Here is a 15,252-nt window from a genome sequence, read left to right on the forward strand (position 1 = left end):
GCGACAATTTGAGGAAGGGGAAATTTCTACCAAGCACTTCCTCACCCCGTTCTTCCCCATCTAAAAATGGACGGCCCTGAACTCGAGGTCCGATTGAGTTGTCAGGATTAAAGGCACCGCAAATACGAATGCAAACAGTCGCCTCGTGAACAGCAGCAGATGATCTAGATAAGGCACAACTCTTGACTTCCTGTGGAAAGGCCATTTGCCTCAAAACCACAGGACCATTCCATGGGAATCTTGTGCACCCCATTCACCACCAAAGATGGAGCTGAAAGCGCCACTGACAGGAAAAGCATGATTTTTAGTATGTTTTTAATGAAAAAAAAAAAGGCTGCCGGAATGGACCCATACGGCTTTTTGTAACTCCCGGCATGAAAATCCTCTCGAGGGATTTGTTTTGGAGAAGAAGCAGGAAGTGATGTTATCAGCAGGGTTTGTGTTTATACCAGTTTTAAAGCCGCAAGTGCCCACATTGAAAACCACAATGAAACACGAGATATTTACAAAGAAAGACGGCACGCAGAAAGTTTAAAGCTATCGCTACTGCTAACGCTAAGGCCGCATTTGTGCATTTTTTCTAATGGCCGCAAGGGGGAAACTCGAGCGGAAAAGGTAAGAATGAGACCGGTGGAATATATGTGGCGAGGAAGTGACCTTTAAAGTGACCTGTTAGCGCGGCGCTATCGCTAGTGCTGATGCTAAGGTCGCGCTAAAGCTAGCGCTAACGCTAACAGGTCCAGTTAAAATCAAACTTACCGGGTTAGGGTTAGGGTTATATATCACTGAGACACGCCAGTAAGACAGCAGCAACACGCGAGCACAGCGCTAATGTTAGCACAGCGCTAACAGGTCACTTTAAAGGTCACTTCCTCGGCACATATATTCCACCGGTCTCATTCTTACCTTTTCCGCTCGTGTTCCCCCTCGCGGCCGTTAGAAAAATTGCACAAATTAAACCTCATCGCCGCATAAACTCCAGGCTTGAAAGCACGTGAAAAAAAAAGTCACGGCTTGTAGGCTGGAAATTACGTTAACTCTGGGGCAGACGTGCTAACCGCTAGACCATTTTCAGTCAAAAGGTCATCTTTGTGTTAAAAAAGACTCCCCACTACTGCAACTCGGAGCGACTGGCACTTAACTGCACGCGATGAGAAAACATTTGGTTGCCCCGTGTGACAGATGTGTCAGGAAACATGAGTAAAGAACACATTAGTGATTTTTTTTTTTTTTTTTTTTTAATTTCACATTCAGCTGGAAAAATCATTTCAAAGTGATCTGTCTGCTGGTAGCATCGAATCCAGCAGTTTTCATTGACCTCCTGTCTATTTATGAGGCCTCCGTGCGGGTCAACAAGCGAGGTCACGAAACATGACTGCATATTTTCAGCAATCGCGCATTGGGGGCTCGCACTCCTCCTGCTGCGCAACACACCAACTTAAGCATCACCGTTTTTTGGAACCCTCGACGCGCTCGACAAATTGGGCCAGCCGACGAGAACATCTGGAAAAGATTTTTGCTGTTTTTCTCGACGAACTCGGTAGCCAGGAACGCATGGGCAAACTCCAAGTCACACCAGCGGACGGTCGAGGAGGTTGGGAGGCATTCGGAGGACATCCGTGCAAAGTTATGGAGTGGAAATGTTCACGGACTCAACATTCATGAGAAAATAACATGATTTAAGATTTTAGGATCATAATCTAGTGGGACAGATGGAGATAGAATGGACTACCAGATCCGACATATGATATAAAATTAGGAATTATATCTACCTTCCAATATCTGGAAATGACAAATTGATACTGAGAGCAATATTTTGCCTAACGATTAGTGTCAAATAAAAAACGTCTATCTTGTTGTTTTTCAGTTGAAATATCCATGCATCCATTTTCTTTGCCGCTTATCCTCACGATGGTCGCAGGGAGTGCTGGAGCCGATTGGTAAGTACAACTGAGATGAATTTGATGCCCATTTTCCAACCCGCTCATCCTCACAAGTGGTGCGGGAGTGGTGGAGCCTATCCCAGCTGACATTGGGCAAAAGGCGGACTACACCCTGAACTGGTCGCCAGTCAGTCGCAGGGCACGTATTGACACCATCACTGAGCAGGAATCGATCCCACGTTGCCTGCACCAAAGTCAGGCTTGTGTACCACTACACCACCAATTTCATCCATCCATTTTCTTTGACGCTTATCCCACGAGGGTCGCAGGGAGTGCTGGAGCCTATCCCAGCTGTCAACGGGCAACCTGAACTGGTCGCCAGTCGCCGCAAGGCATGTATTGACACCGTCACTGACCAGCACTCGATCGCACGGTGCCTGTACCAAAGTCAGGCTTGTGTACCGTTACACCACCAGTGAGCCTAATTTAATTTAATCCATCCATCCATTTTCTTTGCCGCTTATCCTCACGAGGGTCATAGGGAGTGCTGGAGCCTATCCCAGCTGTCAACGGGCACCCCGAACTGGTCGCCAGCCAATCGCAGGGCACAACGAGACAAACAGCCGGATTCACAATCACACCTAGGGTCAATTTAGAGTGTCCAATTAGTGTTGCATGTTCTACGGATGTGGGAGAAAACCGGAGTGCACGGAGAAAACCCACGCAGGCACGGGGAGAACATGCAAACTCCACACAGGCGGGTCCAGAATCGAACCCGGGACCTTAGAACTGTGAGGCCAACGCTTTCCTGCTGCCGGCTCATTTGAAATAAATTACCGGTAATAAAATAGTCTCTGGGTGCTTTTCACAGGGTCATATGCGATCCAGTTCAAAAATGGAAGTAATCCTGTCCTATTACGTATTTAACACGGTTTCTCTATTGTGTGCGGCGGCTGAACTGCTTTGGCCTCATTTGACCTCCCTTTGGGCATCATTTGAAGCGTTAATGTTTCACGTTTTACTGTTTGCAAACATTTCACCGCCGGCTGCTGCGTGCTAGCGCGTTGTTTTGAAGCCGATTAGCCGTTTTGCACGTCTGCCAAAATACGAAGTGGATGGCGCGGAAGGAATCTACGGTCAACCGATTGGATTTTACAGGGCTCATTCACTGTCAGCAAGAGTGAGACGGTGATGCCTGGAAAGTCCGAGTGGACCGAGGTCACATTCGACACCCCGCGGTTATGTAATCACGTGCAATTAGAAAATTGAACTTTTACAGCCAGCTGATCGATTTCCACCAAATATATGCCAAAACACCCCAATGGAATAAATAAATATCATTTGAAAAACACTAGTGTATACGATTGATAGAGCTAATTAACAAAAAGGTGTTTTTTTTTTTTTTTCATTGTTTTCGAATTCCTGTTGTTTAATTCATGACTTATTGCTGGTTTTGTTTTATTCATTTATTGATCTAATTGTTGCTTTTATCAATGTTATACTTGCATTTCAACCAATACTAAGGTGAGGGCCCCTCTCAATAAAATTAAAATGATTTACATTGTACCTGTTATATATATATATATATATATATATATATATATATATATATATATATATATATATATAAGAACATATAACACAGTTACATTTATATATAACATAAAACAACATGAAATGTCTACGCACCACAACACACACACACACACACACACACACCACACACACACATATATATATATATATATATATATACACTTTTACACTGCATTTAAATTGTCTTTATATATATATATATATATATAAATATATAAATACAATATTATATATCTGAAACATATACATTTTATCTATACATATATATTTTTTATATATATGCAATATATATAAATATATAACAGTTATTTATACATGACATAAAAGAACATAAAATGTCGACACACCCCTATACAAAAACGAATATATATATATATATACACACACTTTTACACTGGATTTAAAATGTGTTAATATACATGTAATATACATATATATATATAAATAAAATATATATATGAAATATATATACATTATATATGTGATATATTAATATATATAAATATATAACAGTTATATCGATACATAACATAAAAGATAACATAAAACGTCAACACACCCATTTTATATATATATATATATATATATATATATAATGGTGTGTGTGTGTATATATTGTTATTTATATATATATATATATATATATATATTGTATATATTTAGATTTGTATCGGGGAGTAGAAACGAGTCAACGCATTTTCATGAGCCAATGTGGTGGTAATGGTGTATATATACGTATGATCCTTTAGTTTCCCCTTCGTGAACATGATCTTCAGCCCAAAGTGAACTAAAGACAGGGGCCTGGAATATTTCATCTTTCTTAATCAATCACTCTAAAATAATAACACACACACAAAAAAAAGGTAAAATATGTAAATATGTTGCCAGTTCATAACTCAGAACATTTACTGGAAGCAGTAGGGTATTGGGACACCGTGATAGTTTGTAATGTGTTGTACACAGATGTGGTTTATGGTACAGGAGGGGGGGTGGTTGCCTCTTGTGATGTCATTAATCAACATGATTATGAGGCCTTTGGACCTCAAGATAAACAACTGCACTTGAGCATTCCATTAAAGTGCTGGAAAAGATTGCGCTCGAGGCACTATTTGGGGGAAAAAATAATGTTTAACTCCCCTAATGTAGGACAATTTGAAGCTCAACGAAAAACAACGCAAAAGTCAAAGAAAACTTCAATCCAAACCATAATCATGGAGGACATCATTTTCAGTTTTCTTGTGGTGTGACACGATAACGCCTGTAACCTGGAAAGGACTTGATACCTCAACGCGTCACCATAGCAGCAGACGGCTCTCATTATTCATTATCCTCATTAGGTTATCAGTCATACGGTGTAATAGTTATGGTAATTAGAAGCTGGTCGGAGGCACTTTAAATTGTGGCTGGCGTGTGTATGTGTGTGCTGACTCCTGTTTAACATGACTCAAACATCTCCAGTGAAGAGGGTGTGCACACTTGTGCAACAATATAATCTCACACCTATTTTTGTCTCCTTTTTCAGTTGAGCTTGACAGGTTGTCTGTGACGTTAAGTGCGAAAAATAGTTTTAAGGTTGTTTTTTTTCCATCCATCCACCCGTTTTCTTTGCCGCTTATCCTCACAAGGGTCGCGGGGAGTGCTGGAGGCTATCCCAGCTTTCAACGGGCAGGAGGTGGGGTACGCCCTGAGCTGGTTGCCAGCCAATCGCAGGGCACACGGAGACAAACCCACGCAGGCACGGGGAGAACATGCTCCACACAGGCGAGTCTGGGATTGAACCTGGGACCTCAGAACTGTGAGCCAACGCTTTACCAGCTTCTCCACCTAAAAATATATACAGTGCATCCAAAATCCTCTACAGTGGTTTCTGAATTTACGTTACCTGAACCATTGGACAAAACCACGAGCAGGGGTGTGTAGACTTCTTATGTCCACTGTACATAGACAAATTGTTTTTTTTTTTTTTTTTTGCGCATATATTTGCATACACGATACTTACATTAAAAATGATGTGAAAGTTTTTGTCGTTGCTGCTCAACAAATAAAAATTAAAAGTCATCATAAAGAACACTTGACAGCATTGATAAACGAGTCAAGGGAGTCAAATGCCGTCATCATTTGGAACAATTTAATATTTTGTGATAATTTATGCTTTTTTTTCCTCCGCTCTAATTCATTCCCCGTAGAGCCACCGCCGTAAACAGCAACTATTTTATCACGCTGTCGTCTCACTCGGTTTGTGCTGGGATGCCAATCATGTTAGAGCCCGACGGAAAAGTCGTCAGATCGTTTTTGTCATCACTCGACCAGCTGTTGTTGTAAATTCAAATCCGTAGGGGAGAACAGAACATGCGGGTATCTGGAGAAAATATTCCAAAAAACATGACACCACACATTATAAAACATCCTTTACTGTCGAACTTTGGTATACACGATTTTGTCGGGGCGATGGCGAGTGCAGCTTTTGTTACCACGGCGACCGGGGTCTCAAACTCAACGGACCTTTCCGACCTGTCAATCACTCGTAGAATAATAGCCAATCAGATAGCCGCGTTGTCTTGACACGCCCCTCTCGCCATATTGTCCCACGAGCGATGCTGGTTGTCAGTAGCGTGCGCTTGGAAAAGTTAAGGTCACGAAGGAAATGGTCCTCAGATGCGCTTGGGGAATGTGCAATTATGATGAAAGATATCCTGCTAGGTCACAAGGGGCCCGTGATAAATATTATCGTGATCTTTCCAAGTAAAAAGTAGTCACCCTGCTTTACATGCGGAGTACGATTCCACTATTTTATCCTGTTGAATTTCAATATGAAGTTTGTGAGGCGTCAAATGCTTGGCTGTAACTCTGACATTGCGCTGCTCCGTCCAAAATCTTAATTCCGTGTACATATCCTTCCTCTCCTCTCTGTAGAACTCTCTTGGACAAAGTCTGACGCATTTGGCAAAAAACATACCGCAATGTTATCTGGAATACGTACTAGAGAATCCAGTTCAAACCTGTTATGTTCAGTCGCCATTTTGGAAGACTGTGGGGCGTGGCAACTGTAGCTGAGGGGGGCGGAGCTGAAGATCGCCAGTCGGAATGGTCCATTTTCGTTGGGGCCGGTGGAGGCGGAGTCCCAGCCTCGGCGCACGTGGATGTATTGTGGAATTTAAAGCGCTAATCCAGAGGAAATGTATTTTATTTGTCTATCATACAAATGTAGCTAAAATTTCCTTTAAAAAAATGTAAAAAATTCTCTACACAACAGAAATGAAATAAATTAGCGTCAAAGCCAGTCTCAAGATTTCGTTGAAAATATCACTTACATTTGGCAAGTTCCGGTACTCTCCGGAATTCATTTCTCATTTAGCCAGGGAGTGAAAAAGCTAGCAACGATAATGTGGAAGTGTGTTGGATAGGGCTGTTCTGCGTCAAACGCCGACGGAGTCAGCTTACGTGAACCCACCGAAACATGAACGGATAGGCGGGTTATGGACCAGGTTTACGAAGACAAAGCGGGCGCATTGGACTTACAAATCAAAGTTGACAGTAATATGTTCCAAGCATTTCTTGCTGCTTTGAAGGACTGCTTTGAAAACCCGGTACAGCATTCACTTGGCTTCGGTAGCAAGTACGTACATGTTCAATTGTTTAGTATTGACAAGTATCTACCTCATTTTAAAGCATAATACCGATACATATATATATATATATTTGTCAGCTAATATCCGTATCCATGCGACGTTTAGGAGGTGACGAAATTTGGACACTGTGTAAAGTTAGTGTACTGTTGACGCTGAGGTCTTGCTGAAATTTGACTACGGCGGTGTGTGCTCTCAAGTGTTAGGCGGATTATTTATAATACGGGCTAAATCTTTAAACGCAGAACGATACCGAAGATTTTGATTTTTGTTTTACGTCGACTCAGTCGCTAGCACAACAACAACAAACGACTCACTTGTGTGCAAGCACCATGAGACGTTTAACCGTGTTTGAATACAATTATTTCGTCAACAAGGTGTACGGAGATTTCTCGAGGCACCTACCAGTCTGCGTTTTTGGGTCAACTTCGACAGGTACCGCCGAATCCCGTCCTCGTGTCGCATTCGACGCTCAGACCGTCACACCGGTCCGAACGTAGATGGTTGAATTACACCTGCATGGGAAGTTTTTTTTCGAACGTGGGAAGAATAAGAAAATTCCTCCCCTTCAGTTCCGATCTCTTTCAATCTGTACATTTTTGGTTGTTTGTCACTATGCCGAGTAGGGGCATACACCTCTCCTAGGTCCCTTATCTATGTTCTAATTATTTACCTGCGGCAGTCTATGTGTAGCCGCTCACTGTGTTCCGTGTCCTCGGAGTTCAATCGCTTCGGAAACCCGTGCGATCTCTTATGCACGCACAAGAAGCAAATAAAATTGACACAATAAAAAACACATAAAAAAACTTCTTCATCACCGCTGTCTATCTTCTCTAGATCCCACTCGTGTGGATGATTGTCTATATAGGAAGCCGTTTCTGTACTGGGGTTGTCTAGGCGTGACGTCACACGCAAGCAGCTTCAACAGAGCCCCGCTTTGAAGCCGACATCGGAGGCATTCGGATTACAAAGAATGTGCCCTTTGGCGCTAATTTATTTCATTTCTGTTGTGTTGAGAATGTTTTCAATATCTTTTTATGAAATTTTAGCTACACACAAAATATCGTCACAAGTTTGAGACCACCTGCAAATAGCAAATAGCCACCGTCGCTACAGTCACGGAGAAATCAAGTGTGTGTTGTTCAGCTAACCCGGCGTGGGGCTTCGTTTCGTCGGTATCGGGCATTTCCGCCAACGTCAATACTGTCCGAATGGGCTAATGTTGTTCTTGTAAATAATCAACTTAATCAAAGGCTAACTGGAGTTTACTAAAGTTTTCTTTGCGTTGTTTTTAGCATAACTCGGCCTAGCAAAACATGCTAATGACTTGCAGACAATGCCGTCGTTGTAAATAATCGACTTAATCAAAGGCTAACTGGAGTTTACAAAAGTTTTCTTTGCGTTGTTTTTAGCATAACTCGGCCTAGCAAAACATGCTAATGACTTGCAGACAATGCCGTCGTTGTAAATAATCGACTTAATCAAAGGCTAACTGGAGTTTACAAAAGTTTTCTTTGCGTTGTTTTTAGCATAACTCGGCCTAGCAAAACATGCTAATGACTTGCAGACAATGCCGTCGTTGTAAATAATCGACTTACTCAAAGGCTAACTGGAGTTTACTAAAGTTTTCTTTGCGTTGTTTTTAGCATAACTCGGCCTAGCAAAACATGCTAATGACTTGCAGACAATGCCGTCGTTGTAAATAATCGACTTAATCAAAGGCTAACTGGAGTTTACTAAAGTTTTCTTTGTGTTGTTGCGGTGGGGCTAACGCTAATGTAGCAGTGCTAACGCTAATTAGCGCGTAGGCTGTGAAAAAAGTCGCTGCTTGTAGGCCGGGAATTATGGTACATGCTCTGTGCTTCATATAGATTTTTTTTTTTTTATGCCAACAAAGAGCATATAAGTAATAACATTAAATCTAATATAAATATTGTTTGGTTACCTTCACCGTGACTGTGCTGCTTCTTTTGTGTGCACGGCTTGGTCACCTAGGGGCAGTGTAATACAGCCATACAGATATACATGTCCAGACAGACACAAGCACCCTCAAAAAGGTTTTTGTTGGGGATAATATCTGAGTATCTTCATATTGTTTGTGCACATGAGTTGCTGCACCGTTTGTTTTTAACAACCCATTGCTTAAAGGGTGAAAGACAAGTTTGTGTGGTTGTTTCAAATGTCAGTGGGGAACCTCTGTAAGTTTTGTTCAACATCATCGGCGAGACGTGAGGTGCAGGAGCGAGCAGCTGGCCTCACCCCAGATTGCGCAATTCCTCACGCACTTGGCGGGTAATATTAATATAATATTAATATTTGTGTCTTGGATGTTTGTTTTTGCTGATCGCATACAAATGCAGATAAAACATGAGCCAAGGCAGACAGTATTCTGCCGCTTTAAGGGGGCGTACAAGTGCCCCCAGCTCCACGATTCTTCTACGTAGAAACCTTGCTGGCTGCAAGTCCAAAATCAAGTACGCGGCTACAGTGAAGCTTGTTTGAGAATTTAGCTCCAAATAAAACCCGAACATGGATGATATAGAACCATTAAAACCTGTCTGAACTGGATTACCAATTGAAACTGGGTAAAACCGATAAAGGAAGACCAACCCCCTAGATTCAAGATCTGCTCACATCAGGTGATAAAATTAAATGCTATTATATAATTTTATGGTAAGGACCGGTTGTGCGGCCCTTCTCTTTCCCGTTCGTTCTTTCCACCTGTGACAATGCGTGGCCAGAAATTGGACATTGCGTACATTTTACCGAGAAGTCCCGGCAAACAGCTGCGACTTCTATCATTCAAAGTCAGATTGCTTTGGAAAATTTGGGGACGTCGTGGATTAATTTAGTTCACGATGAGCAGCGGAAAATTAAGTGTTGGCGTCCGCACTGCCGAGGTAAAAGAAAATTGGGAGAAATACTTCCCCGGCGCAACCTTGCAAAAAAAAAAAAATGAACTGGTGTCGATGAAGGGAGTGCGAGCTCTTTTAACAGCTCAAACTTTAGCGAGACATTTTGGGGACAGCTGCAGAAGACAAAATGATTTAATCGAAGCAGTTGCTGATGTCATTAGAAATCACATGAAAAAAAAAGGAGATTAATAGCAGGCCATGTGTTTCTGTGGAAGAAGACAAAGCAATAGATGTCACAAAGAAAGTGCGCCCATTTCTCATTTTTGCCCCGTGTGGGTTAAAGTGAAGGAGGCATTTTTACTGTTTGATAAAAGATGAGTTCCTGACATTGCTGGTCTTGGGGAGTGTTAGATAAGTATGATTGTGTTATGTTGGGATGAAAAATTACAATGGTTACGGCGCTCTCATTTTGCACTAAGTCTGAGAATCACTGCTCCGATGGGCCGGTTTTGGCCTGCTGATGGTATCTCCGAAAGTCCTGGTAGAAGTTCAAGTATGTTTACCTTTCTGTTGCTTAATCTGTTTTCTAACAGATGATTGTGGCCCAGCTTTAATGTTTTTCTGACCTGCTTTCACATTTTTATTTGTATTTTTTGTATGTACTGTGTGCGAGCCCCTTCCTGTTCGCGGTAGTAACGGATAGGCTGACAGATGAGGTTAGACTGGATTCCCTTTGGACCCTGATGTTCGCGGATAAAATTGCGATCTGCAGTGAAAGCAGGGAGCAGGTGGAGGAAGAATTAGAAAGATGGAAGGCACGCACTGGAAAGGAGAGGAATGAAGATTAGCCGAAGTAAAACAGAGTATATGTGCGTGAATCAGAGGGGCGGTGGGGGAAGGGTGAAGTTCCAGGGAGAAGAGATAGCGAGGGTGGACGACTTCAAATACTTGGGCTCAACAATCCAGAGGAATGGAGAGGGTGGTAAGGAAGTGAAGAAACTGGTCCAAGCGGGGTGGAAATGTTGGCGGAAGGTGTCCCGAAGGTGACCCGGCTATTTGCGTGGTCGTCAGGCCTTCGTCGAGTTTCGCGGCGCCACTAGCCGCTACCGTTGCGTCAAACAAGGCGTTCCGCAGGGCTGCGTGCTGTCGCCCGTGCTGTTCAACTTGTACATCTGCAGCATGCCAGCGCCGCCACCCGGCATTCAAGTCATGTCGTGCGCCGACGACACGACGGCGCTTGCATCCGGCCCGATCGTAGCCGACCTCATCGTCGATCCGAACGCCTATTTGCCTCGACTTGTACAGTTCTTCGCAGATTGTAACCTTCAACTGTCGGCGCCAAAATCAACTGCAACCCTCTTCACCAACTGGAACGCCAAATTCAACCTCGACCTTGGAATTCAAATCTCTGGCAACGCGATTCCAACTGTGAACAAGCCGAAGCTGCTTGGTGTGACTTTCGACACCCGTTTTACGTTCACCGCACATGCGAAGGACGTCAAGTCACGGCTGCACGGCCGAGTCAACGCCCTGAAAGAACTGGTGCCAACAAAAGAGGTGCAAGCCACCAGTTACAAAGCCATCGGAGGGCCCCAGCTCAACGAACCTGCCCCGATCTGGTCACCGAACCTAGCCGACAGCCATTGTAAGGAGCTTCAGGCCAGCCAAAATGCAGCCATCCACCGACCACCTGCACAGTGAAACCAAGACCCTGCCCGTCCGTCAACACAACGAACTGCTGTCTAGGCAGTATTTGGTTCAATGCAATCGACCGGGTCATCCAAACAGCGACCTGGTCCATCGCATCCGACGACAGCGTCTCAAAATCTATGACGTCTCTCGTTGGCAAACGGACATAGACCAGTTCGTCTGCACCAACGGACGGCTCGACGAACAACAATACAAGCGGTCGTCGCCAACACCAGGCTGGCCTACAAGCCCAACATCGTCCTTGGGGGCTCCCCGCCTCCAATTCACGACGACGAACGGTCTCTTCCTCGGGAAGCACGCTCCATCCTCCCCCAACTGCGCTCGGTCTTCTGTTGCCTGCTGAACAGCTACAAACACCGCCGCGACGACACAGTTGCCGACATCTGCCCGGACTGTGGCACCGGAGCGACCGAGGCGTCCGCTTTCCTACGGCTACAACGCTTGCGCACGATTGTCCACGTCGACGCAGCAACTCTGTCACGCTGGCTATCACAACAACAACAGAAGAGACTCCGCTAGGATGAAGGGCAAAGTTTGGAGAACAGCGGTGAGGCCAGCCATGATATACGGATTAGAGACGGTGGCACTGAAGAAACAACAAAAAGCAGAACTGGAGGTAGCAGAAATGAAGATGTTGAGGTTGTCTGAGCAGGTTCGATGGGATCAGAAATGAGCTCACTAGAGGGCCAACCAAAGTTTTGGAGAGAGGCTAGAGAGAGCACACTAGATAGGTTTAGATGGAAAAAGATGACACGCTGTGGCGACCCCTAATCGGGACAAGCCGAAAGGAAAACAAGAAGAAGATGTATGTACCGTGTGTGGTATACACCAGACAGACACTTTATACTGCATTCTGATGAATCCAAATATCACATGGCCCAGAAATATGCAGAGAACTTCCACCTAGGTGTGAATGAGCATGTGTCCATAAATTATATTTTTGCAACCGGACAGCCGAGCGTGTGTGTTCTGGAACGTCCCAAGAGCAAAAGCGAGGTAGAGCGCAGCGTGAAAGGGTCCTGGCCCACAATCACCCGCGCAGTTCATCCAAAATGTGTTGGACGGCCGGAGAAGGTGGCTGCGTAACGCAAGCACAACATGTTCCTCTTCCATATGAAATGGAGCAATTATTTTCTTAATGGAGCTTTGCGCTTGGCCCGCCGTTGTTTCCGCTGCAGCGTGACCCGAGAATCGTATAAAAGTAATTCCCTTGCGATTCGTAACGAGCGACCCCCGGCACTCGGGCTTTTCCGATTTGAGAGAGCTACGAAAGAAGCCGTCAATGTCAAACTAGAAAGGCCCTTTCCCAATAGAGGAGAAGGTTTGTAACCGTCTGTTTACGACAAAGTCCTGAAATCGCCCGCCCAAAGATTCCATCGATCCGCGGGAAGAGTGGCCAGTGATGAGTTGTTTTGATACAAGACAGGTGAAGGACTTGTAGGTATGCAGCCAAGGCTAAAAACAACAACAAGCCTGTTGTGACCACAAAAACTAATTAAAAAAATAGATTTATATTACATTTAAGAAGCCCATTTGTTTAAACACCTTTGACAAACAGTGTTTTACGGCTTGGCAGCGGCCGAGAGCGTCTCGCTTAGAAGGCGAAAATACCGCGTAGCCGTCTTCAGTGCGCGGGTACCACCCACGAAGCGGGCAGATACTTAAACCGTGTCAAAGACTCATTTCGACCCGTATTATGCATAAGACGCTTACAAAAACGACGGATTGTTTTGCCAAAAGCGCTAATTACATGGAAACACCGAGGGCGTTTGACATCATTTTGCTTCTTTTTTTGTTTGTTTTGACTGAAGGCTAGGCAACAGGACGAGGTCTGTCAGGCACAGACGAAGAAATCAAACTCCACAGAGGGGGAAAAGATTTGCCAGTCGTTTCTCAGAGAGATTTGAATGTCTTTGATTCATTTGTGAAGGGACTCCCAGCTGTGCACGACTGGGAACAGACACTCTCTGGGTTTTTCTCTCTTTTTTTTTGTTGAGCCGGAGTTGCGGAATAAAAAATAAGCCCCCGTAGCTGTAAGAGCCAAGTCTGAAAGTATTGCGAAAGAAAGCAGTTCTCAACAAAATGTCATCATTGATTGAGGATACATTTCCCCAGACGCACGAGTCTCAGGACAGATGGCTCCGGTATTGTCCGATTAAAGCAATCTTTTCACGGCTCAGCGGGAATCCGCAGGTCACACGTGGTGTCTTCTTTAGAACCGCTAAGGTCCACTTTTGACCAACATTCCTCGCCTCGGCTGTCACGTAAATGTCAGCGATTGGGGTGTAAAGATTCACGCCAACTTGCCGCAGGACCGGCCTGACGTCCCGGTCGGGAATTAGGTCAACGAGTTGCCACTCTCAGGTTAAGAACATTTTGTGGTTGCATCCTGTTTCTCTCCTGGAATATTCCGTAAATTACACAGCACGGGAGTTCCAACTCAAATTAGCTCCTCGCACGAGGAGAACCAGTCCTGGGAGATTAAATTGCTCGGTGATGCAATGTTGTTCCAGCAATTTCTTTCTCTGTCCTGTTTACATCAAACCCGAGAGCAAATGCTTTGCGCCACAAATTGTTTTTGAGAACGAGATGAAAGCAAATGTTCTTGACCAGTCCACACGTCAGTCATCACATCAATCACAAGTGATCGTTTGTTATCTGCTTCAAAGCTACGCAGGGACCAAAAGAAACAGTTCCACCTGGAACCAATGGAGCTTCTGTTTCCCTGGGATATTTAGTGCAGATAGATGGGGTGTTGTGCCAATGATAGACTTTGCTAAAAACAACAAAGAAGGGTCCATACTGATTTGTAAAGATGTGTAATGTACATACTGTATAACATGATGAGTACGACTGAACTGGATGGTAGCTACCATTCTAATTAGCGGTGTCCCGATCTGATCTCTGGGATTGGAAAACGGTCCGATGTCAACATAAAAACAACAATCGAATCGGATTGTATTGAAAAATCTCTGATTGTCGTGGTCCTGCTGGTACCTATCCTGGTTGTACCGGTCCCCGATGCCGCACACACCTGCCACCACCAGCGGAGGTGCACACCTATGCCTTGTTTCAAGTGATCACGTCCCATTGATATAGAACCACACATACGGTCAGGCCTCTGCCAGATCGTTGCCTCATGCCTCGTTCCCGCACTCTCGTAATCCGGTTCCTGATGTCCCGTGTACCGACCCCTGCCTGCCCCCTGACCTGCCTCCTGACGACCTTGTTACTGCTGCTCCCGTTGACTCCCTGCCTGATCTTTGAAACTAGACTCAATAAATACGTTTCCCGAACTGCCTCTACGTCTCCCGAGTCGTGCAATTAGGTCTAAACCGTGTTCTGGTCGTGACGCTGATGCAAGTAGTACAGAAGTGCCCGGATGGCACGTAGGGCCCACGTGATCACAACATTTTGCTAAGGTGCTAACATAATAGCAAGCAGCAAGAATGAATGTTGTTGGCTTAAAGTTGTTGAATGACCCTCCAGTTGAAGTTCACTGTAAAACCAAGCCAACCTTATGAAAGAATTACACCTATCGAATGTTCAAAAAAATCACAGACTTTGTTTTGCTCAGAAAAA

Source organism: Syngnathoides biaculeatus, chromosome 6 (genome assembly GCF_019802595.1).
Source record: "Syngnathoides biaculeatus isolate LvHL_M chromosome 6, ASM1980259v1, whole genome shotgun sequence".
Classification (NCBI taxonomy): Eukaryota; Metazoa; Chordata; class Actinopteri; order Syngnathiformes; family Syngnathidae; genus Syngnathoides; species Syngnathoides biaculeatus.